The sequence below is a fragment of the Leptosomus discolor genome, chromosome 2 (assembly GCF_034619465.1).
Source record: "Leptosomus discolor isolate bLepDis1 chromosome 2, bLepDis1.hap2, whole genome shotgun sequence".
Taxonomy (NCBI): Eukaryota; Metazoa; Chordata; class Aves; order Leptosomiformes; family Leptosomidae; genus Leptosomus; species Leptosomus discolor.
In genome coordinates, this window is record NC_141392.1 from 23,157,426 (window position 1) to 23,170,265 (window position 12,840).

Below are 12,840 nucleotides of genomic sequence, written 5' to 3' on the forward strand. Positions count from 1 at the left end.
GGCATCCAAGAGCTGCCTGTAAATGCTCTTAGTCTGTTAGAAAAGCAGATGTTGTATTGCGCAATTGTTATGTTTGGGTTGTACTGTGAATGTAGCATACCTTCTGTGCCGGCTTGCCTGGAAGAAGCAATCCCACTGCTGGGCGTGGAAGGATTTGTTCTCTCAGAGAGACCTGAGAAGGAACAGATAGGGATGCCTCAGGTTTTGGGGCTGTTCGTGTGGCTGCCTGCTAGAGCGGGGGCTGTTCCTTGAGCTTTGTCATGGTTTGGAGGCTCTGCACATGGTTCACATCTTGTTTTTGATGTCCTTTCAGCAGTCCAGATACATTGTGCATCTCTTGCCTTTTAGGGAGGTTGTTCAGAGGGAGTGCGAGTAAGGTGGGGTACCCTGGGGTCTTTCGGAAGCTGTTTGTTCACTTCCTAGTGCCAAAGCTATTGAACCACAGCATAAGAAATCAAGCACATGGATTTTTGATTCTGGAGGATGTGGCGCGGCAGGCTCCTCTTAGGAACTTGACAAGAGTACAACAGAAGCTTTGCAGGATGCTCATGAGTGTCTGCGGTCTCAAAGAGTGGAGCACTGGAGGAATAGTTGTCTGGGATTTCTTCTGGATATTCTCCTCCATGGGAGATGGGCACAGGCTGGTTGTAGTGCAGCTCTTGTGGGCTCTTGGGGTTGGAGGCACATTCAGTGCATTAAGCAGCTGCAGCTGTCTGCATCCAGGCTGTGTGTCTGTGGGTCTGGGTGCTGCCTGAATTCAGGTTGAGTGGAGTCATGTCCCAAAGTTTGTTCAATATTTCCTCTTGCCTCTGCCTGCTTTGGCACATTGCAGCACGGTGAGAATGAACACATGCCACTCCATTGAGGCAGGGACTCCGTTTTGGGTCGTTCTGTTGTTCTGGAGAAATACTTGGCAGCAAGCTCTGTTCTCCTGTGTTTACCTGTGTCTCCTTTTATCTGTGTAGCCCCTGCCGAGTAGCTGTGGAAGATCTTCAAGCCAAACACAAGTGGTCTTTGTTTCAAAGCATCAATTTGTGTTGGCAGCCAGGTCTGCAGCGCATGTGCTTTTCATTGACTGCTACTCCAGCTCCGCTCCTCACTCTTGCCAGCTTTTTTTAAAATTTAATACAAAAATGTTTTTCCTGAGCTTAAAAGGTTGAGCCGTACAGTACTTCTAGTCTTAATTTAAGCCTTGCCTTTTTCAGGGAAGCAATCTCTGTCTGTGCACAGAACAGACTGCTTTCCTCTCTTCTGAGAGGTAACTAATACGTGCTGTCTGATCAGCAAAGAGAGAGGCGAGGGGGACTTCAGAGTGGTTTACAAGCTCCTGAAAGCCTGCTTTGTGTGCCTGGGATGAGGAGTTTTGGTGTGCCGGCCCAGCTCAGACTGTTCCTGAGCCTCCTTGTCTTGGAGCTTTGGGAAAGTAGATGGGTAGGTGCTTTTGTTGATACTCGCTGCAGACTCTTACTGCCTGGGGCTGCTCCTTTTATTTGGTCAGCTTTCAAAAATCTATCCTCTGTTCTCCGATTTTGACCCTCTGAAGTTGGTCTGCAAGGACTTCTCTTGAAAATGCATTTTAATCCTTAAAAATATTAGGCGACATCCAGGCAAGGCCCAGGTCACTACTTAAAACATTCCTGTTGATAGTGAACAGATGGATGCTGAAGTGTCTAGGTGCCCCAGAGAGCAGAAATGAAAACTAGCCAGATCCAACCACAGGACAATTCGGACTGGGACTTGCCAAGGTGGAATGTTGCAGGGCTGAGTGCTCGTGAACTCTCTGTCCCCTTGCACAGCGTGAGCACACAGATTTTGTGTCTGGAGAAGAGCCATGGCTGTTTTTAACTGATGATTCCTCATGTGAGATGGAGCTTGCCGGTGGGATACCAATGGCCTGTTGTCTTCTTGTCAAATTAAGTTCTGATTTGAATGGAGGAGGCAGGAGGTTTCGCATTTGTGGACTGAGGTGTGCACAGGGCCCCTGAATGTGTGTGAATTGAATCCACCACTGTCAGATGGTATGGGCCTCTGTGAAGTTGGGATGTCTTGGATCGATGTTCGTTTTGTGCAGGATGAGGCAAATGATGAATGAGGAAAACTGATGCAGACTCCTGTCTGGAAAGTGAGGTCTCACATTTGATTTTGGGTGCATGAACCCTCCCACTCTGGAAAGCGAGATGTTGCAAGCTGGGAGAAAGTGATGATATGCTCAGAGTTGCTGCCTGTGCTGGCAGCTGGTGCAGGAAGGGGCTGGGGTTTAAGTGAGTATTAGAAGTCTGCTTGTATTTCAGCCCCTGATTGACATACATTCAGTTCCTAGATGACTTCTGTCCTGGAGGACAGGAGTGTCCGTGAGCGCTTTGCACTCAGACCTCAGTGCTAATGATAGATACTTGTTTTCAGAGTAGCTCTAAAGTGACAGGCTTTATAATTTTTCCTCTCCTGCGATGCTGTTGTGAGAGGAGGTTTGTCCCAGCATCAGGATTTTAAGCCTGGGTGCATCTCAGGCTGCCCTGAAGAGCAGCCAAGATAGCGCCATAGTGCTGTCAATATGGGCATGCCAGTGAGTTGGCTCTGTCCTCTGTCACCCCAAGCCAGAGAGCTCTGTCTCCAGAGCCATGGCACTGGGAGGCCAAGCCCCATTCTGGCTGCAGAGGGGAGGCTCACGTGTCTCTGGGCAGCTCTGTGCAGGGTTGTCCTTGCTGTCAAACATGATACTGGCACAAGACAGGCATGGTATTGCTTAAGACCAGCTATAAACGCTCTCCTCGCTACAGTTGCTTGTTGGCCTCTTTAGGAGCACAAAGGAAGCCTTTGATTCCAAAACATACAGTGACTCTCCAAATGGTTAAAGGCAGGACAAGCTGCGGCTTGCTAGTGCCTTTATTGCTCTCCACACAGCGTGCTTTGGTGTGTGCTGGCTCTGCTGGGGAGGCCCATCACTTGTGTGGCACGGAGCTGCTCTATGGTGCTGGCTCTGTTAAGTTGCTGCTAGTGCCTGTGTCAGTGGGAAGCTTTTGTGGGAGGAAGGTTATGGTTTTTGTCTTTCCCAGCAAAGGCAAGATCAGAGAAGATAAAACCAGACAGTCTTGTAGGGTGCCACACAGGGCAGTGCATCCAGCTCTCCCAAACCATGCATGGGAGTATAGATGGGTTTGTGCTGCTGAGGATGAGTCGTTCATTTGCCTCTGCAGCTGCCCTGGAGAGGGGCCAACATTAAGAGTCTCCTCCAGCAGTTGAAGAATTGTGCAAATCGTCTCGGACCAAAGAAAACTGAGCTTCCTGTGAGTTACTAGCGGTTTTCTTTTTTCCTGTCGCTCTGTGCTGCCTGCTGTGAACACTGGGAGCCTGGGAGACATCTGAGAGCACCTGGCAGGTGCTATGGGAGTGGCCAGTTCCTGGGCTAAGCCTCCTTCTGTAGCGGTGAGATGGCTGGATGTCAGCCGATTGTCTTGAGATCACCCTTTCCTCCAGCCAGGTTTGAACAGTTGTTTATCCACCATATTCCAAGCAAAAGCTGAGCTACGAAGGCAACGCGTGTGATTTTTCTCTGCTGAGTTAGCTCCTGGTGGCTCTCACTTCGTGTTGTGTGTGCCTTCAGGTATATAAATGGAGGAGCTGCTTGCTGGGGCCTCGCCTGGCACAGCAGCATTGACCCTTCTGCCTAGGTTCTGCCTCTGTCTTGCTGCTTTGTTGCTCTGGCCCAGGTGCAGCTGTTCCTCTTCCAGTTGTGTCTCCTGTCTCCCCTCTTCCTGGTTCCTCTTCTGTATCGAGACACACACCCCCTCCCCTGTGGCATGCCATGCATCTCCTTCTCGGGCTTTCCCATTGCTCGGCTTCTCTCCGATGCGTGGCTGTGAGCACTGCTGTTTTGCCAGGTGTGGCTATGGCTTTCTTATCCCATCTTGAGACAGCTTTTGTCTCCTTGAGCCAGGCCCCCAGTCACAACAGGTGGTGAGAAATCAGAGCAGAGCTGGGGCAGGGCTGCTGAGATGTTCAGGTGGCTGTTGGAAATCAGAGACTTTTTTGATAAGAATTCTTCCACTCAGCTAAGTAAAAGTCTCAAAACCAAGTGGCCTGAAGCAGAAACCATTAATCTGAACGGTTAACGTTTTGGCAAGGAAATAAGTACCCAGGAAACAAGAGTGTCGTGCTGGGCATCCTTCAATGTGTTCCTGTGGCTTTGCTGGGATTTGGTCCTGCCTCTCACTGGCTGGAGATGCTCTCCTACGTGGCTCCCATGCAGACAAAGATGTGCCACAAGTTTGATGGAGCAGTGCATTTTACCTGGATTGCCAGGTGGCCACAGTGAGCAGCCAGGCATCTGCAGATATCTCAGCACAATTTCTTACTCTCCAGGACCTGGTGGTTGTGTGTCTGTTGCCACTGTTTGTGTGCTTCCTTGGCATTTGGTTGTGTAGGATGTCCTGGTGCTCTTCCTGCTGGTGGATTAGTGACTGTCCAGTAGGAATTATTTGTTCTTCAGACACATTGGGAATCAGCTGTCCTGCTGCTGTGAAGAAAAGCACTTTTTAAGGAGATTTGGCTAGTATGAATTTTTTGCCTGTGCAACTCCATTATACCTGAGTTTTTCTTTAATTCGTCACTGGGTCTTTGCATTGGATCTATCTGTAACAAGCATTCTGCCTTTATTGATTTGTAAAAGTATTCCAGAAAGTGCCCTGCTTGCATATTCTTCCCACTTAGTGACTTTTCTCCATTTTTAGCTGAGAGGTGATGTAGCAATGTCTCATAGAGAAGCTACCTTTTAATTAATATTGCATGAGCAGAGGAAATATTAGCATCTCTGTCTACTTTCCTATTTTTGTGGCTTTTAATATAGATTCATAAATGGGTCTAATGAAGATAAACAAGGAACTGTTTCTTTCTCTGCCCTCTTTGCTTTCAGAGGTGAGCCCTCTTTGCTTTCAGAGGTGACACTGCAGGTCCAGCCTCCTTGGTGAGGTTTGTGCTGCCCTGCACAACTGTAAGTGATGATTGTGAAATGGGGCTGGTCTTCAGCTTTCCAACAATGAAGAGAAAAGGAGCTGGATGAAATCTGCAGACCTGTAGAGCATAGTTGGAGACAGATATGGGGAGTTGTGGATGATGTTTTGTAGCCAGGAGGAAGGCAGTGCCACACAGACTGAAAATGGATGTGCCATGCACAGCAAGCAGTATTAACTAGTGTCCCTGAAAGGCTCGTGAGGGGTGACACAGAAGTGATACAAACCCAGAGAGAAGACCTGGACAACCAGTCCCTCCTCTGCATGCTTCAGATGTAGGCAGAGGTCAAAACCCAACAGTGTAAACTAGCCAATGTAGATAGGAGAGGCACCAGTGCAGCCAGTGGAGCGAAGCCTGTTTCAGTTGTCTCCTCAATGCCTCTTGGCAGCTCCACTTGTCTCTGGCACTGCTGGATGCATGGGTTGATTTTTAGTTTGCAGCACTGTGATGGCTGCTAGGAAAAACTGGTGTGTGTTGTTGGGAGTGCCTTTCCTGGGAGCTGCTTCCCTTCCTATGGGAGGAGAAGAAACAGGCCAAACCTGCAGTAAACCAAGCGGCAAAGCAGGATGCTCCAGAGAATCACTCACCTTGGGCTGGACCAACAGCGTAGCCTTGTTCTATGAGGAGCATGGCTGGAGGATTGTCCCCGATGTAGTGCTGTATGTGGCATCCCCCTGCCTCTGTGTCATCCCCTTGCTTCTGGGAAGGTAGAGTGGCTGGTTGCATGCTTGTGTGTGGGCCATGCACAGGCAGCTGTGTGCAGGGGTGCACAACTGAACCCCTGCAGCAGTTGCCATAGCGTGGGTGTCATTTGCAAAACTATGGTGCTGGATCAACCATTTCTCCCAGGAGCTATCAGCTGTCTGGAGAGCTTGGCCAGCTGGATCCTCCTGGCTTCGTGGCAAATCCATCTGAGTCTCTTACAGGCAGATAACTAAGGGAAACTTAACTGTAAATATGCTGCTGTGACCTGGAGAGAGATTTAAAATATTTATCCCAGAGCAGGGCTTGGGAGATAAATAAGCTCCCTGTCTGCTTTCTTGCACGCAAGGCTCAGAAGTGCAGCTGTCCCTTTGTCCCCAGCTCTGAGAGTCCTCCTTGGGCCTGGAGGGTTGCTTATGGGTGGGCTTGAAGTCCCTGTAGATAGTGTAAACATATAGCTATTGGCAAAATGGAGAGGGGGACGCCAAGGGTACTCAGGCTGGTGTAGATATGAGTTCTTGTCTGCACCCTCTCATCCCCCCATTGCCCCCCCCCCTCGCCAGCTGCTGTGTCTGCTCCGTTGCTGTCAGGGTGTTTGTGAAGCTTGCTGGTGAGCCATGTCTGGCTTAGGGGCTGCTGGCTAAGGTTGCAGCCCTCCTACCTGGCCCCCTCAGAAAGCAAGATATGCAAGATGTCCTGGCCAAGCCACACATCTGAGAGACTGTGTGGATTTGGGTGGTACTGGGGGGGGTTTCCTCTGGGTGGTACTGGGGGGGGGGGGTGTGTGTGTTTCCTCCTTCCAGTGGGATTGGTGGCAGCATGCAGAGAAGCAGCTCACTTAAGCAGCTTCAGTAGCACATCTGCTTCATTCTCCAGCAAGCAGTCCTGGGAGAGCAAGGGGCGCTTGCTGGCAGGAGTGCGCTGTGCCCGCTGCAGCCTTGGCTCAGATGCTGACCAAACAGCCTCACTGCACAGAGAGGAGCCGGCTCTGAGTGGCAGCCTAGACTTCTCTGACGGTGTGTTGATGAAGCAGCTGGCTTTGCTTGGAAGCCTCGTGTGCATGCTTCTTCTCTTTGCACTACTTCCCTTGCCCTGGCCTCCTCCTCGTCATCCCCGCCTCACTGCCCCCCCCCCCCCCCCTTTTGTTTCTGCAGCCTGAGTTTCCATTCTCTGGACTGGCTGGGGTTCCTGTTTGCTGAAGCGAAGTGCCAGGCAGCTTTATGGAACTTGTTCTGGTTTTTCCCATCATCTCTTGGAATGGTGTTTCAGCTGGAACAGGAAAAATGTGAAGCTCTGGTCAGGAGCTCCCTCTGCACACCCTGTTGTGGAGGAATCCCTCTTTGCTGGGCTTGTGATGGCAGGAGCAACGTCAGCCTTCGGCCCTCAACCTGACTGAAAGGGGTGTGAGGATGTAGTGGCGAGCACTTGTGTGATACCTGGAGGTGCTGGCCCCAGCTACCATGGGATGAGTTCTCAGCCACAGGGACCTTGTGGATGAAGCAACGCCGCCTCTTTGCCACAGAGGCTCACTTCTAGCCACAGGGCAAGGAGCACTGAGCCCTGAGCCAGCTCTGTCTCAGCTCTTTCCTGCTGGCAGGAACTACCTGTCTGTTCAACACCACCTAGGCTCTCCTCTACCACCAGAGGTGTTTTGCTTGGTAAAGACCTTTGTATTCTCACATGCCCCTTGCTTAAATTGTGGGCATCATCTGTTGAGGCCACTGCCCATGGAGCATATGGCTCTTCCTGGGTCCACTTGGTGCCCATCTGCCATGTTTCCTTTTGTGGGAGAAAAGTGTAATACCTTTGCTGTGCCAGCCAGAGAGCTCAGTCTCCAGACCAGCTGCATCTCCAGGCTGCCATAGACTGCCAGTAGCACACGTCAGCTGTAAATTAGTGTTTCTGAGGAAGCCAGGGAGTTGCTGAAGGGCTCTGAGCAAGCCTGGGAGAGTTGGTTGGCAGGACTGATGGGTGCAGCAAGCCTGTCACTAGTGCTGAGTCACCCTTGAAGCATTCTCACTGGGGCTTGGCAAGGCAACTGGCAATGTCTGCTTGGGAGCCTTTGGCTGATGCACCATTAAAGATGCCTTAATTGAGCCAGCAGGATTCCCAGCTCCTGCATTGGGCTTGTGGCCTTCCTGTCTCACTTGTTCCTCTGTCTCTGTTTATCTGCCACCAAGATATTGTCCTGGGGGTCCTATTGCCACCACTGCCTGTGCTACTCATGAAGCAGGCGTGGGCCCACCTGCCAGAGGCCATGTGGTGCAGAGAGGTGCCAGTATGTGCCTGTGCCCTGAGTGTTTGGGCAGGAGAAGCTGTGGTCTCGTGGCTAACTGCCCTATTCCCCTCTCAGCTGCACCACCCCAGCACTGCCCTTGTGGCTTGGGCTGGTTCTCTGGGATGGGGGCTTGGGAGGGGTACCTGGGCTTCTCTTAGGGGACTGGGACCACCTGGTTGCCTTAGTGGCCCAACAGAATGGCATCCTTTCCCTGGGACCAGGTGTAACCTCCCCAGAGATGCCTGTGCCTCCTCTTGCAGTGGAGGCCAGGAGCATGGGCACAGCCCTGTTGCAGAGCATGGCTCAGAGCAGTGTTGACCTGCTCCCGGGACAGATGGGGGCCTCCTAGAGGGCCAAGGCCAGTTGTTCTGGTTCAGCAGCCCCAGCTGTTGTAGGCAGCCAAGGAGATTGGCTACTGCTGGGTCTTCCCTGGCTTGCTTCAGCTTTCCCCTGTTTGAGCAAGGTGCTGAGATGTCAGGAGAGACTGTGGGGCAAAGGCATAGCTAGCAGTTCAACTCACACATCCTCCTTACCCTAAAGTTCACTAGCAAATCTCTCAGCCTTGAAGACAAACTGCACAGCACGATGGCTCTCCCACCAGCCCAAGTAAACCTGCAGTGGGCTTTTGGTTGGCAGCAGCCCTGCTCTGCTTGGGAATGAGGAGGAACCTCCCGTGATGTTCCCATTGCTCTGTGGCTGCAGAGTAGCACCCTTGTTGCTGTTCTTGCTCATTGCCAAAGCAGCAGCGAGCTCGTACAGTGGGGAATGCTCTGGATGTCACTTCCCACCACTGCCCCGTCTCTGACTGCAGACATTACCATGTTGTGTTGCTTTGGGGTGCCTCTTCTCTTATCCTGCTGTCTGACTTTGAGGACGCAGGAAACCAGGGTCTCTGCTTGCTGCTGCTGCAAGGTTGGAGGCAGGGGGCTGTGGAGGGTAGAGGCTGAAGAGCTCCTACAACAGAGTTATGAAACAGCTTGTGATGGTCTTGGAGGGAGCAAGCCTATGGGGGGGGGTGTGGCTGGGGAGTGGGCTGGAATTCGCAGGGTCTGTGCTGGGGAAGCAGGATGAGCAGCATGAGGAACAGAGAGAGGCAGGGAAGCCCCGAAATTGCTTGAGCTGGGTGGGTGAGTGAGGTCAGTGCCCGGGTAGCCTGGCTATCCTGGCACATGCCAGCAGCCATCGGGAGTCCGCAGCTGGGTATCTGGGCTCACTGTCCTTGTGCTGAGCCTTTTTCTCAGTTATGCTGGTCTTTTCTCCTGCGGCACATATGTGAGCAGTTCCTGCCTGCTTTGGAACTGGGGCTGTGTGCAATGGAAGCTGCAGGCACCTCCCCGCTGTGTGTGGCAGCGAGCTCTTCCCATGGCCAGCTGCACCCCAGTGCGTTACTGTGAGCACTGCCTCAGCATTTGCTCCAGCAATTGATTTACAGTGTTCACGTCCCACTGGCTTTGTTCTGGTTCCTTGCGATAATTGCTCAGAAATTGGGCTTAGCCACTCCCAAGTATGGGATTGTGGGCCTGGAAGGGCAGGAAGGGTTGCTAACCATGGGGGAGAAAATCCCCCACAGTTTGCAGCCTCTCTGAACAGTTATGGAGAGGTTAATGGGAATTGTGCTAAGTGGTTGTGGCTTCTTTTAATTCTGAAGCTTGGTTTGGAGACCAGAGTTGGCTTCTCAATGGCTGCTTGGCACCTGTGTTTAAGAGCACCCCTCCATGCAGAGGGCAATGAAAAAAGGTGCTATGGGCCACCAGGGGCAAGCTCAGGTTGTGGTGCCATTACAGAGCAGTTGTCTCTTGTTGGTAGGCCAGCAGCCATAGACATTTCCAAACAAGGGCTTGCATCTGCTGTACATCGTAGGGCTTCTGGTGTGGTCCGTGAGGGCGGCCAGGGTCTGGGAAGATGTGATCTTGCATTGGCACACAGGGATGGAGGTGAGGAAAGACTGGACCAGCTCTGCAGTTTCCATTTGGGACCCAAGTGAAACAGCCAAGTACTGTGGGATGAGCAGATGCCCCCAGCTGTTACAGGATGGGGGTGTCTCTGTGCCTACTTTCATCCTGGCTTGCTTCTCCTCTGGATCAGTAAATCCCACCTAGAAGGTTGCATATCTGGGTGCTTTGCAATTGAAATTTTGCTCGTGGATGCAAATGGCTGTGCTACAGGCTGATTCGATGTGGCCATCCATGGAGAGGCAAATAGATTGTGTTTTCCCAAGTCCCTCATCATCTTGATCCACCCCAGTACAGCTATGCTGTGTTCACCCCAAACCTGGAGCTCCTCATGCTGGTGCAGTTCCACCCAGCTCATGAAGCCAAAGCCACTCTAGCTGAGCATTTCTTGGAAATGCTGTTTTGTACCCATCCAGTTGTGCTGGGGACTCCAATAGGAATGATTTTTTTTTCCCAGGGTACAAACTGATTTTGTGTCTTGTTGAATTTTTTTGGTATGTGTCTTACTGATTATTTTTTTCTGTGTTTTGGGGGTTGTGTTTTTTTGTTGTTGTTGTTGGGGTTTTTATTTTTTTTCTTTTTTTTCTTTTTTTTTTAACTAGAATGGGAAATGACGTAGTTTTAAAAGGCTTATATGATGGGTGCCCAAAGACTTTCCAGATGTTGGGCTTGATCAGACCAAGCCTGCCGTGTTTAGAGCTCCTTGCCTGCATCAAACCATTTCCATCTGGCCTGGTGGGGGAGAGTGGTTTATTGCAACTCTACCCGTCTGAGAGGCTTTCTCGACTGGAACCTCTTGCACAGAGGAACATGCTGGCTGGAAATCATTTGGAGATGCAAATCTCTCTGGGTGTTTGGCTTGGCTGCTGTTTCTGCGGTATCTGCTAAGCAGTGGAACAGGCTGTGTGTGGAGCAGGCGTGCTCTGAGCAGCTGCTTTATGTGGCTATAGGGGCTGACCCGTGAGGCAGGGGGGTTGCTTGTGTTATTAAGCATTTATGATTTTTCTTCCCTGTTTCTATAGCTTCAGCTGGCACAAATGAGCCTGCTGGCTTTGTGTTTGTGACCAGGAGGGGAGGAAAAGCTGACCCATGTGTTGTTCCCAATCCTGGCATGCCAAAAATCTCCTTTTATAGGAGCATGTTCATAATGAACCGTGCCAGGAAACACATGGCTTGCTTGAGCCATGAATGGGAGGTCTGTATGGGGTCCTGTGCTCACTGAGACCCTCGCAAGGACAAAGAGCAGATGCATTACTTGCTCTGTGGCAGCCTGCATCCTCTGGGCTGCAGCGGATGGGGAGCAGGAGGTGGGATCAAGGTACTAAGTGCTTGCCTGGTCCAGTGGCAGCAGAGAGGGCAGGACAAGAGGCCAGGTGAGTGGTTTTACTGTGTGCTGCTCTTTGTGGCTCCCTGGCCTGGGAAGGGCTAGCTTGCTTCTCTGCAGATGTGGCTGTTTGCAGCAGAGGCTGGGTTGGAAGGAGCCTGGGTGCTGCAGGCAAGCAAAGAAGCGCTGCTGTCAGCTTGGGATGATGCTTGTGAAGGGGGAAGAGAGAGAAAAGGAGGGATGTGTGGAGTCCATTGATGCCCAGGTGTCATAAGGACAATGGGGCTGTGCACGCTGTGCCTGGCTGCAGCAGGAAGGAATGGCTGTCGGGTGAGAGTTGCCGTCCTGAGCAGTAGCAGCGCTTCAATGTCTGGGATGTTGCTCTCTTGTAGGAACTGCTGCCAAGCCTGCATGGGCTAAGCTGTTGGTGAGGAGTGCACACCCAGCACATGAGGAGTTAAACCTGCCTGCAGTGAGTGGAGCCTTGTTCTCACAGGGGGCTCAGTGCTTCCTCTGGACCAGCAAGCTCAGGATGCTCCAGCCCAGTGATTTGATTGCCCAGCCTTTGGAAGCAAGCCAAGGCTTGAACCCAGAGTCTGCTGCTCTGATCCAAGAGTAGCTAAAAGCAGAGCTCCAGCATTGGAGCCGTTCCTGAGGACTTGGCAACAGAAGGAATTTCTGCCTGCAGATAATGATGTTTAATAAACTGCTCCTAAAGACATGACCTGTTTGATAATGCTTTCTGGGAATGTGTTATTGAAACCTGTGAGACCCCAAACACTATCACAATCCCCTCTGTGCCTTTTGTGGCCTTGGGATGGTGCACAGGTCATGGTCTTTTCTGAAAATATGCCTGTGGTTGCGTCTGACACTAGACTTCTTCTGTGGCCTGATGTCTTTCCCAGAGAGTATAGCAATAAATCAGTCCTATGTTTGGGGCTGTCCATGTCCATCCCATGTTGAGCTCCTCTGGGACATGGGACCTGAGTGTGAGCTTCTACGTCCCTTCTGCTGAGGTCTGATGCTCTTCCTTCAAGGCCTGCATTTCTTGCGGCCCTCAACTCTGCCCCAGGCCTTGCAGGGAGCCAGATGATCTTTGTAGCTGTGGCCTGGGTTGTTGGTTTTGGTTGAGGTTAGCAGCAGCTAAGGATGCTGCTGAGGGATGCAATGGCAGCCGCAAAGCGATGCACTTGCCTGTATCTTCCTTGCCTTGTTATAGGTCTATGGAGCTCAGAGCAAGCACTACAGAATGATATGGGTCCAGAGTGTGTTAGCTCATCCAAACCTTCCTTTTCTCTTGGTGATTCCTCATCAAAGAGGATTAGCCTGTGTTGCTTCTGGGTTGATTGCAGAGGCTTTGTTTCCTCCATGGTCTGAGCAATGGCAGTGGCAGAAGCATAAAGGTTCATAGTGTGGATGTGGGGTGGGGTGGTACTACATCAGCAACCGATTCCCGGGAGGCAAAAAAACTATTGCTGCCACCTTGCTTTGTTGAGGTTTGTTAATTAGCTGACACATCCAGAGTTGGTCGCTTGGTAAAAAGTGGTGGAAGTGTCTCTTAATACTGCTCTTTCAGT